We start from the raw sequence: 17,798 nt of genomic DNA on the forward strand, positions 1-17,798 counted from the left end.
TCTGCATTTAGGAGATGTGTAAGTGAACACACAGATTATTATTTGGGTTTGCGTTTTTATGCACATAACTAGCAACATGACACAGCTGTTCTGCTCTTCCTTCTTCTAAAGAGCAGACTTATTTGCTGCAAAGTACACCCAACTTCCCGGGTGTTGCAGCAGCAGCATCAAGCCTGATGCCCACTACCTCTTGAAAGCCACACTTTTAGGGGAGACTCCTGTGCACAAGTCTGAGAACTGTCACAGGATGGAATGTAGTGGATGGCGAGAGAAGGTATGTGTGGGTTTAACAGAGGCTTCATGCTGCCCTCCAGTCACTTCCTACCAGGAGCAGTCACTCCCTGGGTGGGATTCATCTCCACTAGTCACGTGATTAGCCAGAAAATGCCACTATATTTTAGTTTTCACTTCCTGGATTAACAGGCTGGCAGTTTTGTGTGTCATTTAAATTCATTCTGTAAGTTACCTATTTATGTCTTTTGCTCATTTTCTTTTTTTAAAAATATATCTTTATTGATTTCAGAGAGAGGAAAGGAAAGGTAGATAGATAGACAGAAACATCAATGACGAGCCCGGCCAGGCATGGCTCAGCGGTTGAGCGTCGACCTGGGATCCAGGTGATCAGGGTTCGATTCCCGGTCAGGGCACATGCCCGGGTTGTGGGCTCAATCAATGTCTCATCATTGATGTTTCTATCTCTCTCTCTCTCCCTTTCCTTTCCTCTCTCTGGAATCAATAAAGATATATTAAAAAAAAAAAAAAAAAATGGGGCCATCTTGGTAAAGAACAACCTGGATGTGAGGAAAAACTACATGTTCATTTAAAAAAAAAGAAAGAAACATCAATGACGAGAGTCACTGATTGGCCGCCTCCTGCAAGCCCCCAACTGGGGATCGAGCCTGCAACTCGGGCATGTGCCCTGACCAGAAACTGAACCCCGACTGCCTGGATCCTAGGTCGATGCTCAACTGCTGAGCCATGCCCGGCCGGGCTTTTTGCCCATTTTCTACTGTGCTGTTTATGAGTTTCTTAGTGATTTATATCAGTCTTTAAATATTCTTACTATTAACCTCTGGCTATATATACAAAATAAATTTTCTCACTCCATCAGTGTGGCTCAGTGGTTGAGTGTCAACCCATGAACCAAGAGGTTACCAGTTCACTTTCCAGTCAGGGCACATGCCCCAGTTGTGGGCTCTATCCCCAATAGGGGGCATGCAGGAGGCAGCCAATTGATGTTTCTCATTGATGTTTCTATCTCTCTATCCCTCTCCCTTCCTCTGTTTAAAAAAAATTAAACATATTAAAAAAAAAAAATTTCCCTCTAAAGTCACTTTTTATTTTTTAAATCCTCACCTGAGGATATGTTTGATTTTAGAGAGGAGACAGGGAAGGAGGGAGGGAGGGAGAGAAACATCTGTGTAAGAGAGAAACATCGATCAGTTGCCTCCCGTATGTGCCCTGACTGGGGATCAAACCTGAACCTGCAACCTTTTGGTGTATAGGATGGGACGACACTCCTATCAACTGAGCCACCCAGCCAAGGCTAAAGTCACTTTTTTTTAAACCTTGTTTATGTTGATTGTGGTCATACAAAAGTGCTTTACTTCTATGAAATCAGATTTAGCAAACTCTTCCTTTATAGATTTTTTCCCCTATCTTACATATGTAGCCCTTCATCCCAAGATTGTAAATATATTCTGTTTATCTTCAAATGCTTCAATAGTTTTTTGAAATTTAGATCTTTACCTGAAATGCATATGTAAAATCTACCTCACTTTCTTGCATCAAAATGGAGAGCCAGTTGTTATCACTAAATACTGAATCTTTCTCTGCATTAGATCTGAACCTCCCTCAGACACACATTTATTTTTGGAGTCTACGCTGTTCCACTGATCTATCTACACATCAGCTTTCCTGACCCCTCACTGCTATCCTCGGCCTTGTGTTCTGACACCACCTCTTCCAAGACTGCCCTGAACAGCCACATCTGTCAGGCCTCTACACGTCATGCTGAAAGTGGGAAAGGACCAAGGGTCTCTGAAGGCCCCATGTCTGTAGGAGGCTGGAGTTTTCATGCTGAATGCTCAGTGATGTGCACATTGGGCCCCAGTCACAGCCTACCCCCGAACCCAGCCCTAGCCTCACTTCTGATTAGAGTTGCTGCTGACAGTAGTTGAGTACTTGCTGTACTGGTGAATGACAGCCTGCACTGACTGCCAGGACCTAGGACAAGTCACCCTGTCCTTTGGACTTCAGTGTCCTCAGTGTAAAAAGAGAGACCAGATTGTTTCTAAGCTGACAGAACCCCTGTGGACACCCATTGCCTGATGAACAGAACCTTCTGGAAGCCACGTTTCATGTCATGCACATACTCAGGAAAAGGCACTTGAACAAGACCGCAGGACCAGGCATGTTGGTATCTTGACACCTGTCACACAGGCTATGTGGGGAAGGGTGGGGCCAGGAAGTGCGGCTGGAAGGCAGGCCCACAGAGGAGGGTCAAATCCCCTGGGGCCTTGGCAAGAGCAGCACCTGAGGCCACAAACAATAAAACAATGCCAACCATGGTCAGTACTCCTCCTATTCCAGCCATCGAAGTCACAGCAGTGAACAGTAACTAGGCCATATAACTTACCCACCCGACTCAGGAAGCAGATAGATGTTAATCATTCTGGCATCACAGAGAGGGAACACCACCCAGGGGGTTAGTCACTGTCCAACACCACACACAGTATTTCTGACCCACCCAATGTAGCTTGATGGCAGCCTTGGAGGCCACTAACATGTTCTGGCCCAAAGAGAGCAGAGGCACAGCTATGAAGGCTCTCAGGAACCCATCATGTCCAAAGACTTAAAGGAAGGACAGGGACATCTTCAGGATGTAGACAGTCTGTCCCTGGGCCCTGTCTGTTTACATCTCCTTGTTTAGACTGTATCTGACACAGAAGAAATGATATGCAACATCACCTTCTTTGCTTAATATCAAAAACTTATTTTTTAAATGACACTGTTATTCTGGCACTTGAAAAATAAAACCACCAACATCGTCACCTAACAGCCACCAAACTGAAATTCAAATTATAGGCTAAGTGCTGAACTGTTGGTTTTTCAGTTTCCTTTTAACATTTAAGGAATATTAAACTTTGGTAACTTTGAATGAACACCCATTTGGTCAAACAAAAAAGTCAAATTAAAGAGAATAAGGTGTCACAGCACTCACAACACAGAAGCCTGAGCCCACAGATCATACTGAAGAGCCCCACACACCTGCAAGCGCCCACCTTCACCTCCCTCCATAGGGCAGGAACCCACATCAGCAGGACCGAGCCTCAGACTTCAATGCGTCCGAGTCTGCCTTCCTTCCTCTTTTGACAGCTCCCAGATGTGCCTTTCACACATCTAGAAAAATTCATCTTTAAGGTGATAAGCAGGGAAAATATGGATTCTTAATTTTCTATAGCATCCAGTGCACAGCAAATCCCACTATGTACATGCACCTCAAGTTCAGAGAACAGAGGGAAGAGAAAGGAAGGAACACTGCCATCGCCTGTTTACCTTTTCAGGTTCTAGACAGTGAAGCTGGCTCTTGGGACAGGTAGTGCTCACCTCTTGCCATGGAAAACAGAGTTGCTGGGCTTCACTGCAGGCTGATGTGACAAAGAAAATTCTGACTAATGACGTGTGAGAGGAAATGTCATGTGGGGACTCTAGGACCAGAGGCGAGAGGGAAGTGTGTGTGCTTGCATGTGTGTGTGCTGGTGTGCAGACACAAACTCCTGCATGAACATGGGCATAACACATTTGGCCAATTTCCCATGTGGTGTATCTAGGAAAATGTCCAACTCCTCTGCAGCTTTCAAAGTTCTCAGAATAAAACCTGACAGGACCCACACAAACATAACCCCTGAGCCCTCATCCTGCCTGTGGTGACTGCTCTCTGGCTGCAGTTCACAGGACTTTCATTTTCCATCTTTTTACATTCAATTCAACCTTTCTATAGTCTCTACTTTTGTGTCTTTTGTTAAGATCCAATTTCCCAGTTTTTTCTTTTAATTACATCACTTAGTCCTGCCGCATTTAGTTTGATTACTGAGAGTGGGGACACCATCTTAACTTGCTTTCTGTTTGTCACATCGGTCCTATTTTGTTTTGTTCTTCCTTGACTTCTTTTTGAATATTTTTCTGGTTCCATCCCCTTCTTCTAATAAAGTAACCCTTTTACTATTCTGATAGTGATTCCCATAAAGATTACAATAGGTAGCCTTTATGTATCAAAGTCCAATTAAGTGCATTTACCTCTTCCTAGGCAACGCAAGGTCAGAATTCCCTCCATTCACCTCCCTCACACACTGACATGCTACTGGTATCCTGTATTTTAATTCTATAGATGCCTTAAACCCCACAAGACATTATAAGTATTGTTTCAACAACTGAAAGTCACTTAAGAGTTACCTCCATATTTTCCCTTTCCTGTGTCCAGGAGTTTCTACCTGAGAGCATTTTCCTTCTGCCTGAGAACATCCTTAGCTATCTCCTTTAGAAAAGGGCTGCCGGTGATGACTTTCTCAGTGTTTGTCAGTCTGAAACTATATTTATTTCCCCTTCTTTTTTAGAGAAAGAGAGGAAGGGAAAGGGGGAGAAAGAGAGAGAGAGAAACATGGATGTGAGAGAAAAACATCAATCGCTTGCCTCCCGTATGCACCACAACTGGGGATTGAACCTGCAACCTGGGTATGTGCCCTGACCAGGAATTGAACCTGCAACCCCTTTGGTGCACGGGCATTCTAGGTTGGTGGTTATTTTCAATTTCTATAGAACCTTGTGCACTGCTGGTAGGAATGTAAAATGGTGCAGCTGCTATGGAACATAGTATGGCAGTTCCTAAAAATTAAAACAGAATTACCGTAAGATCCAGTAATTACACTTATTGGTATGTATCCAAAAGAACAGAAAGCAGGGTCTCAGAGATTTGTACACCCAGGCCTTTCAAAAATACCACTTGTCAGCTTCTCCACCTATCACTCCTCGGAAGGTGAGGAGGTGCCAGCCCTGCCCACCTGACCCTGTGCTTGCTGAAGGCAGGTTCTCAGGCTGGCTAACGGCTCCTCCTCCTACCCCCAGTGCTAAGGCTGAAGGAGGTATCACTCCCTTACCTGTAACTCATAGTGCCTCTGCTCTCACCACAGGCCAAGAGCAGCAGGCAATTCAACCCATACTATACCAGTCACTAATCCAAAGGCCAAACTCAGATTTCCTCCACTGTCCCAGTAATGCCATTAGAGCTATTCTTATTTTCCAAGATCCAGGCCATAACTGCACATTGACTATGCTGTGTCTTCAGTGTCCTTTAATCTGGGCAGGCCCTCCGCAGTCTTCATCCTTCCTGACCATGACATTCTCAAGAGCCCATGCCAGTTCTGTAGAATGTCTCGTCGTTTCCTTGCCCTGAGATTCACATCAGGCATTCTTGGCAGGAACATGAAAGAAATGGTGCTGTATCACATCAAGAACATCATGCTAGTGGGTCCCATAATGAAAGCAAACCAAGAGCCTGCCAAATTTTTCTACTGTTATTATTTTTCCTTTGTAATCAATAGGCAATTCATGGGGAGATACTTTGAGATTATGTACATTCTCTATGAACATCCAGTGATTTTTCTAATGCCATCATTTGAGTTGTATTTATTAGTTGACATTATACTGTAAGGAAGACTTTCCCTCTACCACATTTATTTATGTCAGTGTGGACTCTCAGATTTTTATTTATCCAGTAGATTAGAATCCATTCCTTTCATTTCTGCTCATACCTGATCATGGCCCTTCGGTCTGTGAACATTTCCTTGCTCTCTGTCATGGATCCCCAGCTCATCTGGTACTCCCTGCCCTGGACCTAAACAATTTTCACCGAGGGTGTGTCTGTTAACTGCATTATCTATATCCCCATTGCTTTCTCTCATTTTTTTATCCCTTTGTCTTGCACCTTTGAGTGCCTATTTTTCACTCAGTATCTGGTTATACTGAACAGAGGGCCAGACACTGGGTGTGAAATCTCTCTGAACTAAAAGCCTAGGATGATGCTTTCTTCTCCAGAGCATGTGCACTCGACCCGGGCCGGGACTTGGGCACTAGGAGTCCCCAGCACCTTAATCCAATGTCTTAAGCTGTGAGATTCCGGGCTGGACTGTAGGCCCCTGAAGGGCTGCTGTATTTAGGATTCCTACCTCCTTCAAGGGTGGGATGAGATCCCACCAGGCAATTCAGGGTAAACCTCCTGCTGAGAACACTAGCTAGAAACACTGGAACTATATATTTTTAATCTGATTAAAGCCTTTGGAGTGCTAATCAGGCAGGAAGGAATGGCAACCCTGGTCAAGGAAAAGGTTTGGAACCCAGGGAGGCAAGCAGGAAAGTATGGTGAGCTCTTTGGCTCCAGGGGGCCAATCAAGGGCTGCCTGGGAGGAAGGTGCCCCACTTTTAGACTGCAATCCCACCAGGTGGCCCAGTTTTCAGTTTGATTTTGCTTTGCTCTGACTGAGCCCCTCCCCACCCCAGCTCCTCACCTGGCCACCCACCCTCTAGGCACATCCCATGTAATCCCCAGCCCTGCATGTCCCCCTCAAGACCTGTCTGCTCCTCAGGAGTCCTCATCATGCATCTCCAACCATCTTGGTCCCAGAGACTCCCGTAAGGTCAAAAGGTGGAAATCTGCATGTAGAACTGCTGGTTCTTGTTAAGTCCTTCAGCTTTCTGGCATCCAGAGAGCGGCAGCAGTAGGGTTCATCAGTCAGAACCTTGCTATCAGCAAGATGTGAAACTCTCCGCCCCCACCAAGCAACATAGGCAGAAAAGGGTTTGCCACAGAAGGTAGGTGGGTAGGTCTGGGGAGACCTGACAAGCCCAAGGCCTGCCCCTTCCTAAGCATTGGTTTCATTCTCTCAAACCAGCTCCTGTCTGAGCCTAGAGCCTACACTTTAAGGGATCGGCTTCAGCTATGCCCCACCATAGCACCCCCTTCCACACCCTGTGTCCAGGGAAGGGGCTCTACCACCAGAAGGGCAGGAGATGGTCACTGGGCAGACAGAAACCTGGGACATCCACCACCACTGGCTTCCAGAAAGGAAAACCAAGGGGTGTGTTTCCTATACCCCAGAAGAGAGGGCACACGGCCTTCATCACCTTGAGGACATGGGGGAACAGGTATAAACTATGCAAAAGAATTGAACACTGGCACACAGCAAAGAACCTCAGTGTACAAACTGAAAACCAGGCCACCTGGTGGGATTCCAACCTGAGAATGGGGCACCTTCCTCCCAGGCAGTCTTTGACTGGTCCCCTGGGCTGAGTCTGACATGCCCAGGATGCTCTGTACTGACCAGAAGCCTCCATGGCCAAGTGTCAGAGCATGGTTCTTGATCGTATTACGATCAGCACAAGTATATGGCCACCTCGCTGCAGACTCCAGGGACATCAAGTGTACCTTCCTGTTTGATCTTCATTGGAAGGAGGGTGAAAAAGAGCTCAGGAAACAAGCACTCATTGGAAGGGGTTTCAGGCACAAGGCACCACTTAGCAGCCAGCCATTTGGTGCGATCTGCAGGAACCACATGGCTGTGCCATGATGAGCAGATTCCAGACTGTCCTGTCAACAATATCCACTGAGGGGAAGGGGTATCCCAGATGAGTTCACACCCTGCAAAACTGTCACCAATCTGCACCCATGGAGCCAGCAGCCAATGGACATGCAGGCAAGAACAGCAGTGCATGTTACCAACCATCTCCTGCTGGAAGCAGCTTCCAATGACACCACTGCTCCTCAGAGCCTGGTCCTTACTGAGATCTGACTGAGAGCCCACACACAGGAGCCCACCCCTGTCATTGACACACAGAAGCAAACAACTGGGCTCTGTCCAAGCCTTTAGGGAAATGGATACTGCTGTACTCTCTGGTCCTAAAAGCCTAAATTCCCCTAGATGAAGGCACATAAACTGCTTTTGTAAAAACAGCTTTGCTGATGTGTAACATACAATAAACTGTGCATAATGAAAATGTACAATGTGATGAGTTCTGATGCATATCTATACCCATGAAACCATCACCAAGACCAACATAATGAATGTATTCATCACCCCACAAAATTTCCTTGTGCACCTTTGTAATTCCTCTGTCCAGTTCCCATCCACCCCCACTGTCACTAGAGGTTACTTTGCATCTTTTAGAATTCTGTATAAATGGCACCACAAAGGGAATACATGCTCCTATTTTGGGGGCTTCTTTCACTTGGCACATGGATTTTGAGACCCAAGAAGGTCACTGTCCATATCAGTAGTCATCCCTTCTGTGGCAGGTGGTGTTCTGTGGTATGGAGGCTTGTTTCTCCACCCACCTAGCAACAGCCACCTGAGTTGTTCCTAGAGTTGAAGGGTACCCACAGTGACAGTACTTCACACTGGCAGGACCAGCACCCATCCTGCTGTGTCACTTTCTCACAAGAGGGTGTGGGAGTCTAGACGCAAATCTGGGTGCAGGGCTCCCAGACCACAGCTCTTTTCTATTGCCCTCAAACGTGAAACAGTGACAAGGTCATCACCCAAAGAGATACAACCAGCCTTCAGACCACTGTTACTCATAGGCCTGAACCTTAGGAACAAGAAAGGAGGGGCCTGCTTCCCAACAAAGCAATTTGTTCCTAGAGCTGTCTACTCACAGTACAATCTTCAAAATCACAAAGAACTGACCAAGACAGGGCGCCAGAATGGTTAGAACAAACACTTCATTTCAAATTAGCCTCAAAGTAGTACAAAATACAAGGTACCGACCCACAGATGAGCTGAGCTTCTGGGGTGTGTGTGTGTGTGTGTGTGTGTGTGTAGCAGCAGCAGCAGCAATGATTTAGGTGCATGTTGTCCATGTTCACACACACATACTATCATTTACAAAACAACTTACTTATCCATCCAAAGTTCAAAACGTTTACACTAAAAAATGTGATAAAAATCAGGTCAATGTCAGCTACAAAAATCTCTATTTTATATCCTCCATGCAAAATCAGGAATTTGGCCTTTAATACATAGCCCCTCCATGAAGCCCCCAATATATCCCACTTATATATCCATTGTGAGCTCTACTTAGATGATAGACACTTGGGGGTCACTCCTAGGGCCAGGAACAAGTGATGTCAGAAGCTGACCACAGGGCATTTACTGCCTCTTTGATAAAGCTCAGATAACTCAGGATGGGAGGAGATGAAAGGCTGAGAAAAATGAGTCACCTGGTTGTACTAGGTGCAAGCTTCCTGCTTGGCCACCATGTCACCTGTGCCATGAGGTCATCTCGTGGCTTCAAATTCTGCAGGCTTTTTATTTATTTTTATTGTACAGCTGGAGCACCCTGCCCACCACTGTGAATAAGCTCTGAATTGCACAACACATCAAAGGCCCACTATGGTCAAATCAAACAATAAGGCGGGAGGATGTATGTTCAGTGGCACAGGCACAGCATAGACTGGGCCGGATGGCTGTTGAACGGCCATTCACATTTGCCCATTCCAGAGGTGGACAGTAGGGAACCCTGGTTCTAGAGCAGCTCTCAGGGCCACCATTTGCCAACTACTGACCTTGGGCAAGTCACCATTCCTTCCCTGCAAAGTGGGATGACAATGGTTGCTTCTCCATAAGGGTTTCAACAGTTCAGGAATAGCACACACAAACAGCTTGCTGGCACATGATATAGAAAGCCCTCAACACAGACTGGCAACCATGCACTCCAGTCAGAGTACAATGTCTCTCGCATCAAGCAGGAAAAGAACTGGGTGTTAAAGGCAGCAAGTTGCAGTTAAATCCCACAATTCAAACTAACTTTCTGTGAGAGTCGATACAAATGCTTAATGACCCAGATTAAAGGCTCTAGTCAGAAGGACATCCTACTCAGGGGAATCCAAGCTCACCACTGGAAAAGGCACGCTGCAGCTAGTGTAACAGTCACACAAGAGAAGGCACAGGTGGGTCCTGGGTGGTATCGCTTTTTCTTTGCCATAATTCTCACAGGTAGCTATACTACTCAAAACAGTAACACTTTAAAATCACTGTTGAAGACACATATTCTGAATTAGGATCCTATCTTCACAGGGCAAAAAAGATTACATATGTGCCAAGAGGACTCTTGGAGGACCCAGATAAAATAGTGCTAACTCTGAGCAGTGGGATATCAGGTCATGCTTTTGCTTATCTGTATTCTCTAATTTTCCTGCACCAAATGTATTTCTTACACAGGCATATCTTGTTTTGTTGTGCTTCACAGATATTGCCCTTTTTTTTTAATATCCTCACACTGATTGGTTGCCTCCAGCATGCACCCTGACAGCACTGGGGACTGAGCCTGCAACCTAGGTATGTGCCCTTTGCCAGAATCAAACCCGGGATCCTTTAGTCCAAGGGCTGACATTCTAACCACTTAGCTAAACCGGCTAGGGCACATATTGCATTTTTTACAAATTGAAGGTAAGACCCTCTACCAGCAAAAAGATCATGACTTGTTGAAGACTCAGAAATGGTTCACTTTTTTTTTTAGTAATAAAGTATTTTTTCATTAAGATATGTACATTTTTTAGACATAATGCTATTGCACACTTAATAGACTATAGTGTAAACATAACTTTTATATGCACTGGGAAAACAAAAAGTTTGTGACTCACTTTATTGCATTATTTGTTTTATTCAAGTGGTCCGGAGCTGAACTCACATCTCCGAAGTATGCCTGTATAACTTTGACAATAAAATGTATCTCTGCTCTGTATCTTATCTCTGAAGAGCAGTTATTTAAATGTATAGAACAATGAATATGAAGACCACTCTGAAAATTATATAGCACTCTCCAGAAGTGACTTATGGAACTTACTAATGAGAGTTCAAACATGGTGAGTTAACAAAACTGAAGACCCCATTCCTCTCTGCTTAGTAAACATTGCACATTTAAATCAACTTTACCCTGCTCACTCCAGTTTCCTAAATGTCAGCAGAAGTCTCTTCAGGACCTGGACTTATACAACTGTTCACATCAGATTTTTAAGTTCACATGGATCTGATAAAGAGAAACTTTATGTGGCAGTGTTTAAAAAGTGGAACAAAAGATGTTTTAAAGAATATGCTATCATGCTTTAGCCAGTCTCTCAGTGGTTAGAGCGTCAGCCTGCAGACTGAAGGGCCTTGGGTTCGATTTTGGTCAAGGGCATATAACTCGGCTGCAGGTTCGATCCCCAGCCACTGGTCAAGGTGCATGGGGGAGGCAACCAATGTGTCCATCCCACATCGTCTATCCCCCTCCCCTCCCTTCCACTCTCTCTGAAAAGCAATGGAAAAAATCAACTGGTCACCTCCCACAAAGGCCCCAACTGGGGGTGAGGAGTGAACTCACAATCCAGGTACATGCCCTTGACCAGGAATCAAACCTGAGACCCTTCAGTGTGCGGGCCAACGCTCTAACCAATAAGCCACACCGGCCCGGGCAACCACCATGATTTTTAATGAATTGTTGTCACTGCAATGGTGGGGGTCAGCCTATACCCAGCACTGCCCTCCCCTGAAGACCCCAACCCCTCATTCTAGTCTTGACACCGCAAATAAAAGCTCCAATGAATTTCTCAGTGCCAATCATATTTCACAAATAGTCACAGTTGCAATAAACATTTAGAAGGGGCAATTCCCAACAAACTGAAGGTAATTTAGAGTAATTAACTAAGATGCTATCTGTGCTTACCACTCTGACATCTTTCAGACATGAGCTAGAGAACCACAGGAGACTCTAGACCTGGGTCCTTGCTGACTTCAAAAGGGTAGCTCATATGTCAAACTCAATCTCTAACACAGGCTGGAATCAGTCAATAACCCAAAGCAAAATGTTAAGAGGCTGTAGATCGCAACTCCAGCATCTCACAAAACTCTGGTAAGAAGACCAGTTCTCGCCCAGCTGGGCATGGCTAAGCGGTTGAGCGTCGACCTAGGATCCAGGCGATCGGGGTTCGATTCCCAGTCAGGGCACATGCCCGAGTTGTGGGCTCAATCCCCAGGCGGGGGCGTGCAGGAGGCGGCTGATCAATGACTCTCTCATCATTGATGTTTCTCTCTCTCTCCTTCTCCTTTCCTCTCTCTGAAATCAATAAAGATATATTAAAAAAAAAAAAAAAAAAGACCAGTTCTCAGTGTGGAAGCTATACAACCAAAATAGTAATTTAAAAAAATATATATATATCTTTATTGATTTCAAAGAGAGGAAGGGAGAGGGGGAGAGAGAGATAGAAACATCAATGATGAGAGAGTCACTGACTGGATGCAGCCCGCAATCCGGGCATGTGCCCTGACCGGGAATCAAACCCTGATCGCCTGGATCCTAGGTCGATGCTCAACCGCTGAGCCACACACCTGGCTGGGCAAAATAGTAATTTTTTTTAATCCTCACCCAAGGATATTTTTTCTATTACTTTTCAGAGAGAATGGGGGTAGGGTGGGGAGAAACATCACATGGTTGCCTCCCACACACCCCCCAACCTGGGCTAGGGATCAAGCCTACAACCGAGGTACATGCCCTGGGCTGGAATCGAACCCAGGAACCTTAAGTCCCCAGGCCAATGCTCTAACCACTGACCCAAACTGGCTAGGGCCCAAAATAGTAACTTTTGAAAAACATGGCTTATTAAAAATTTTTAAACATACAATTATGAATTTCATCAAGGTCAAAATTCTGTTCACAAAACAGTATAACTTGTTCCCTTGAAGTAATTCAGAAATCACTAAGGCCTTGGCCGGGTAGGTCAGTTGGTTAGAGCATTGTCCCAATATGCCAAGGTTGCACGCTTGATCCCAGATCAGGGCACATACAAGAAGCAAACAAAGAATGCATGGATAAGTGGAAAAACAAGTCCATGTTTCTCTTACGCTCTCTCTCTCAAAAATCAACAAATTTTTTAAAAGACAAAACAATTTAATTAATTAAATTTTAAAAAGCAATCACTACTTCCAAGCCTTGAGTCACCCTCTTTACTTCCTGACATCATCAGGTAGGTAATTCTCAAGACCTTCTTTCTAAGCTAACAGTTTGTGTGGCAGCCCTGACACCCGCAGGAAGTTTTGTCTAGTTTCCTTGACTCTGAGCCTCTGTGCTGAGAGTGAAAACCCAAAGGGGAAACAGAAAATCTCTGGGTATTTTGTTTCTGTAAGAGGTATTTGATTTTTCTGCTTATGAGTTCTCTTTCACAATGTTTCAAAAGGATTTTCTTTTTAAAGAAGTTTTACTTTATCCAAATGAACTTAACATGACCATCTTATGAGAAAGTCTACTACACAGGATCTATCAAAATGTTTCTGTATGTACACAGAATGAACAAAAATAACTGGAAGAAGGAAGGTAAGGATTTTTTTTCCCATTGCTTATTCAGAGAGAATGGAAGAGGAAGACAGAGAAAAATCATTATGGTAAGAGACACATAGATTGGTTGCCTCCTGATCGGGGCCCGGGTTTGAGCCTGCAACCGAGGCACGTGCCCCTGGCTGGAATCAAACCCAGGACCCTTCAGTCTGTGGGCCGACTCCCTAACCACTGAGCCAAACTGGCCAGGGTGGAAGCATTTTTATCTTTAAAACATCTCCAACACAGCCTTGGCGCATGTGGGAGGCAACCACTCGATGTATCTCTTTCACATCGATGTTTCTTCTCTCTCTCTCCCTCTCTCTCTCTCCCTCCCTTCTATTCTCTCTGAAAAGCAAGGGAAAAAATATCCTTGGGTAAGGATTAAAACAAAACAAAACATCTCCAACACAACTCTACTACAGCACCACAGAACTTACATTCCAAAGTAAATGGAATTTCAAAGAACCAAGGAGCAAGTCTGACATCCCTTTAGTCCTGTTCCTTCCATTCTTGGGATCTCCACCGAGGTGTGTGTCTCTGCTGCAGGCCTCACTCCAGGATTCATCACATCCTGCTCAATATTGCTGTTTCCATGATGAGGATTGCAGAGGCAGTCTTGAGGGCGGGGGTGGGGAGGGCTCCGGCACAGGTGCATCTATGCGCCTTTGTTTTTGTCCCCTCAACAATAGTCAGTGACATGGGCTCAAAATGTCTGAATACAGCTGAAGCCTGCTGAAGACAGCTGGATGCTGAGCACAGCAACTCCACATTGTGGTATGTGTACGTGTCCTAATACACATAGGACACATGGAGCTGAAGCCACCTGGCATGTGTTTGGTGGGTGACATTATATCTACCAAAGCCCTGAGTTTGGTCCTCATTCAGGTCAGTTATGTTCACCCTCTTTCCCAGTGACCTTGGCCAGTAATTCAACCAACCAGTCACACTTGTCACAGGGGAAACAGGGTAAGAATACTTGGCTGGTAAAAGCATCCAAGTATTAATGTAATTAAAAACACAAAAAAAAACCCTAAAAATGTTTACAGTAATTAGTAAAGTCATCTTTAAACCTGAAAAATGAATATATACACAATAGATCTAGACTTTATACTCAACATATACCACATTCTGTGAAACTGACCAAATTTTTTAGGTCACATCCATTTCTCATAAGAAAATTTCTACTTTAAAATATATTAAGTATTAAAAACATAAGAATACGCTCATATTAACTTGTATATGCATAAAGACATTCTGGAAGGACAAAAATTATCCAAATTATTTACCTCTAAATGGTGAGTTCTGGCAGGGCAGGCAGGCAACCAGTGTTGAGAGGGAGAATGGGAGGAAGTCCACTGAAAAACATTTGTGTTTTATAACCCACAGAGCATTTACTTAATTTCTGCTCATGTACCTGACCACAGCAGACCTTCAACAGTCTGTGGAAGGGATGCCACTGAAAAGCATAGCTCTCAGGACAAGTGACATGGCCACTGTGAGGCAGAACAGCCTCTCTGCTCAGAGGCCATGTGAAGGTACATTCAGAGAAACAGCAACCGCTCATCTCTTCACAGACTTTTCTGACTCCTATTTTAAAACCACACAACAGAACTAACTAATATAGGGTTCATCAAAATCAAGCTCTAAATAAATAGCTGATATAAAGTGAGCCTTGGATTTCTGCTTACAAGGTAGACTAGCTTGTTGTACACCAAACCACTTGAAAGGACAATTAGAAAAACAGACAAAAATGTTTTAATCTGTTTAAAGGCACCAGAGAATTAACCATGGCAATGAGGTTTTAAGGGGCTAAAATATGAGAGAAAAGGGGAAAACAGAGATGTAAGTCCACCATTTAGTCCCACTTTTCTCCTCGAGTTTCTCGAGTAGTGCCCCAGAGGCTGAATGTAGAAGTTCTCCTCAGAATTCTTAAGTGGGTGTTCTGAGTGCAAAAATTGATGGGCCCTGGTGAATACCCCAGACTTTCAGTTGGGAGCCCAATGGGCTATGCAGAAGAAGGGATGAATCTGAACTAGATGAATCCCGAAGATGGAAGGAAGCCCAGCATCCAATAAGACTGGTCCCTGACTGGAGGAAAGTGATGTGTCCCCACAAAAAGGGCAGTCGAAAGCAAAAGTAAACCCTCACTGGAGAAAAATATGGTCAGGTACTTCATATGAGCTCTAAATTTTTCATATATGTCTGATAAAAAACTGCCCACTACACCAAAAGACAGGACCAATGACTGAGAAACAAGAGAACACAGACAATAGAAGCAGAACCACAAACTACTCCAATTTTGAAATGATAAGACATTAAAATATATGTGATTAATATGTTCAATAAGTTAAAAGACAAGCTCAAGATTTTGAGCAAAGAACTAGGATTTTTTTATTTTGAGAACTGGAAATTTTAAAGAATAATCAAATAAATACCTTAGAACCAAAAAATATAGTAACTGGAGTTAAGAACTCAACAGATGAGCCTCATAGTAGATTACAGAGAACTGGAGAAATTTGTGAATTAAAGAGAAATTAATGAACTGGTAGACAGGGCTAGAAAATACCCACAATGAAGCATGGTCAGGAAAAAAGGACAGAAAGCATGAAAAGGCTTAAGAAAGAAGAAAGGGCTAACATATGAATAATTGGAATCCCATAGGAGAGGAAGAGAATAGAGAGAAGCAATATTTGAAAAGTTAATAACTAAGAACTTCCCAAAATTCATGAAAATCAGCAAGTCACAGATTCAAAGAGCATGTCAAATCCCAAACAAGATAAACACACACAACAGTAAAACTTCAGTAGTTTTAGCAAAGACAAAGAGGAAAAATTTAACATTAGCACCAAAAAATGACAGATCATCTCCCAATCTGCAGCAGTAACACTTTCACTTGACTTCTTCAGAGAAACAATGGTGGCCAGAAGACAATGGAAGGACATCAGTCAAAAAAAGCAGGGAGAGGAAACTGCCCACCTAGAGTTCTATACCCATCAGGAGCAGTCTTCAAAAGTTAAAGGGAAATATAGTGGAACCTGGTTTCAGAAGGCTGTTCAAGGAGCTATTTGTTCGAAATCAAATCATTTTTTCTCATTAGAAATAATGTAAATTGAATTAATTTGTTCCAGACCCCCAAATGATTCCCTCTTTTACCTTTTTTATATACAGTACATGTCTAATGCATGGTTTAATCTATAAACAAACACTTCTTTTTTTAAATTTATTGAACCACCCCCTACTTGCCTTAAATCACTTCCAGTACTCATTCCAAGGGTGTCTTTCAGGAAGTCAACATGCAGTATCTTTGCTTTCTAACATTATCACTCCCTCTGAAATGCTGTCACCAGCTAACTGCTTTCTATTTATCCAAATCAACAACAGTTTCTCTCTCTTCAATTGCCTGTGACCACTGCTTCTTTCACACCCTTAGCAACATTTAGCACTCTTTTTTTGTTTTGTGTGTGTGTTTTTTTTTGGTTAATCCTCATCTGAGGACATTTTTTCCATTGCTTTTCAGAGACTGGAAAGGAGGGAAGGAGGAGGGAGGAGGGAGGGAGGGAGGGAGGGAGGGAGGGAGGGAGGGAGGGAGGGAGGGAGGGAGGAGGGGGGAGGGAGGGAGGAGGGAGGGAGGGGAGGGGAGGGGAGGGGAAGAGAGAGAGAAAAAGAAAAATATCAATGTGAGAGAGACACATTAAGTGGTTGCTTCCCACATATGCTCCGATGGGGGTGGGGAGGGGAGTAATCACACAACCCAGGTACATAAGGTGCCTCTTGACCAGGAATCAAACCCACAACCCTTCAGTGCACAGGCCAACACTCTAACCACTGAGCCACAGTGGCCAGGGCAACATTAGCACTCTTGACGACCTCTTTATGCTTTTAAATTGTGCTATCATCCATTTCACCAGCAACAAAAGCAAATAACCACAAAAATATTCACAGCACAATTTCCTAAGATGTTAACATGAAGTTTAGCGGTGAACTGACTCACATTCTCTCCTTTGTGGCCCAAGAAACACTTTTTGTCATGCTGATGTATCAGTATGAAAGGACTGTCAGGTTGAGAACCAAAGTTTTATTCAACAACAGAGACATTTTTTCCGTGAACAACATGGCTGAGAACCAAATTATCTGAGATGGGAGGTGTTCAAGAAATACATTTCAAGCTGTCAAAAACTGAGAATTCATCACTAGCTAATCTACACCAAGAGAAATACTCTAAAGAGAGTTCCACCTGTAGAAGAAAAATGATCCCAAATGGGAGCTTAGAGAAGCAAGAAGGAATAAAAAGAAATGGAAAAAGTAAATATTTGAGAAAATTTAAATGATTACGACTGTATAAAAATAATGATATCTTCTGGGATTTAAAATGTATATACAAATAATCAACAAATGCA

General features: G+C 43.9%; 1 protein-coding gene across 5 annotated transcripts in view; it reads right to left on the reverse strand.

The window, feature by feature from the left end:
* AXIN1 (axin 1) overlaps positions 1-17,798 on the reverse strand; it is a gene marked incomplete at its 5' end in the record, with an annotated part of 83,822 nt that overhangs the window by 23,834 nt on the left and 42,190 nt on the right. The window lies entirely within an intron of this gene.

The sequence above is a fragment of the Miniopterus schreibersii genome (genome assembly GCF_964146895.1).
Source record: "Miniopterus schreibersii genome assembly, chromosome: 3".
NCBI lineage: Eukaryota > Metazoa > Chordata > Mammalia > Chiroptera > Miniopteridae > Miniopterus > Miniopterus schreibersii.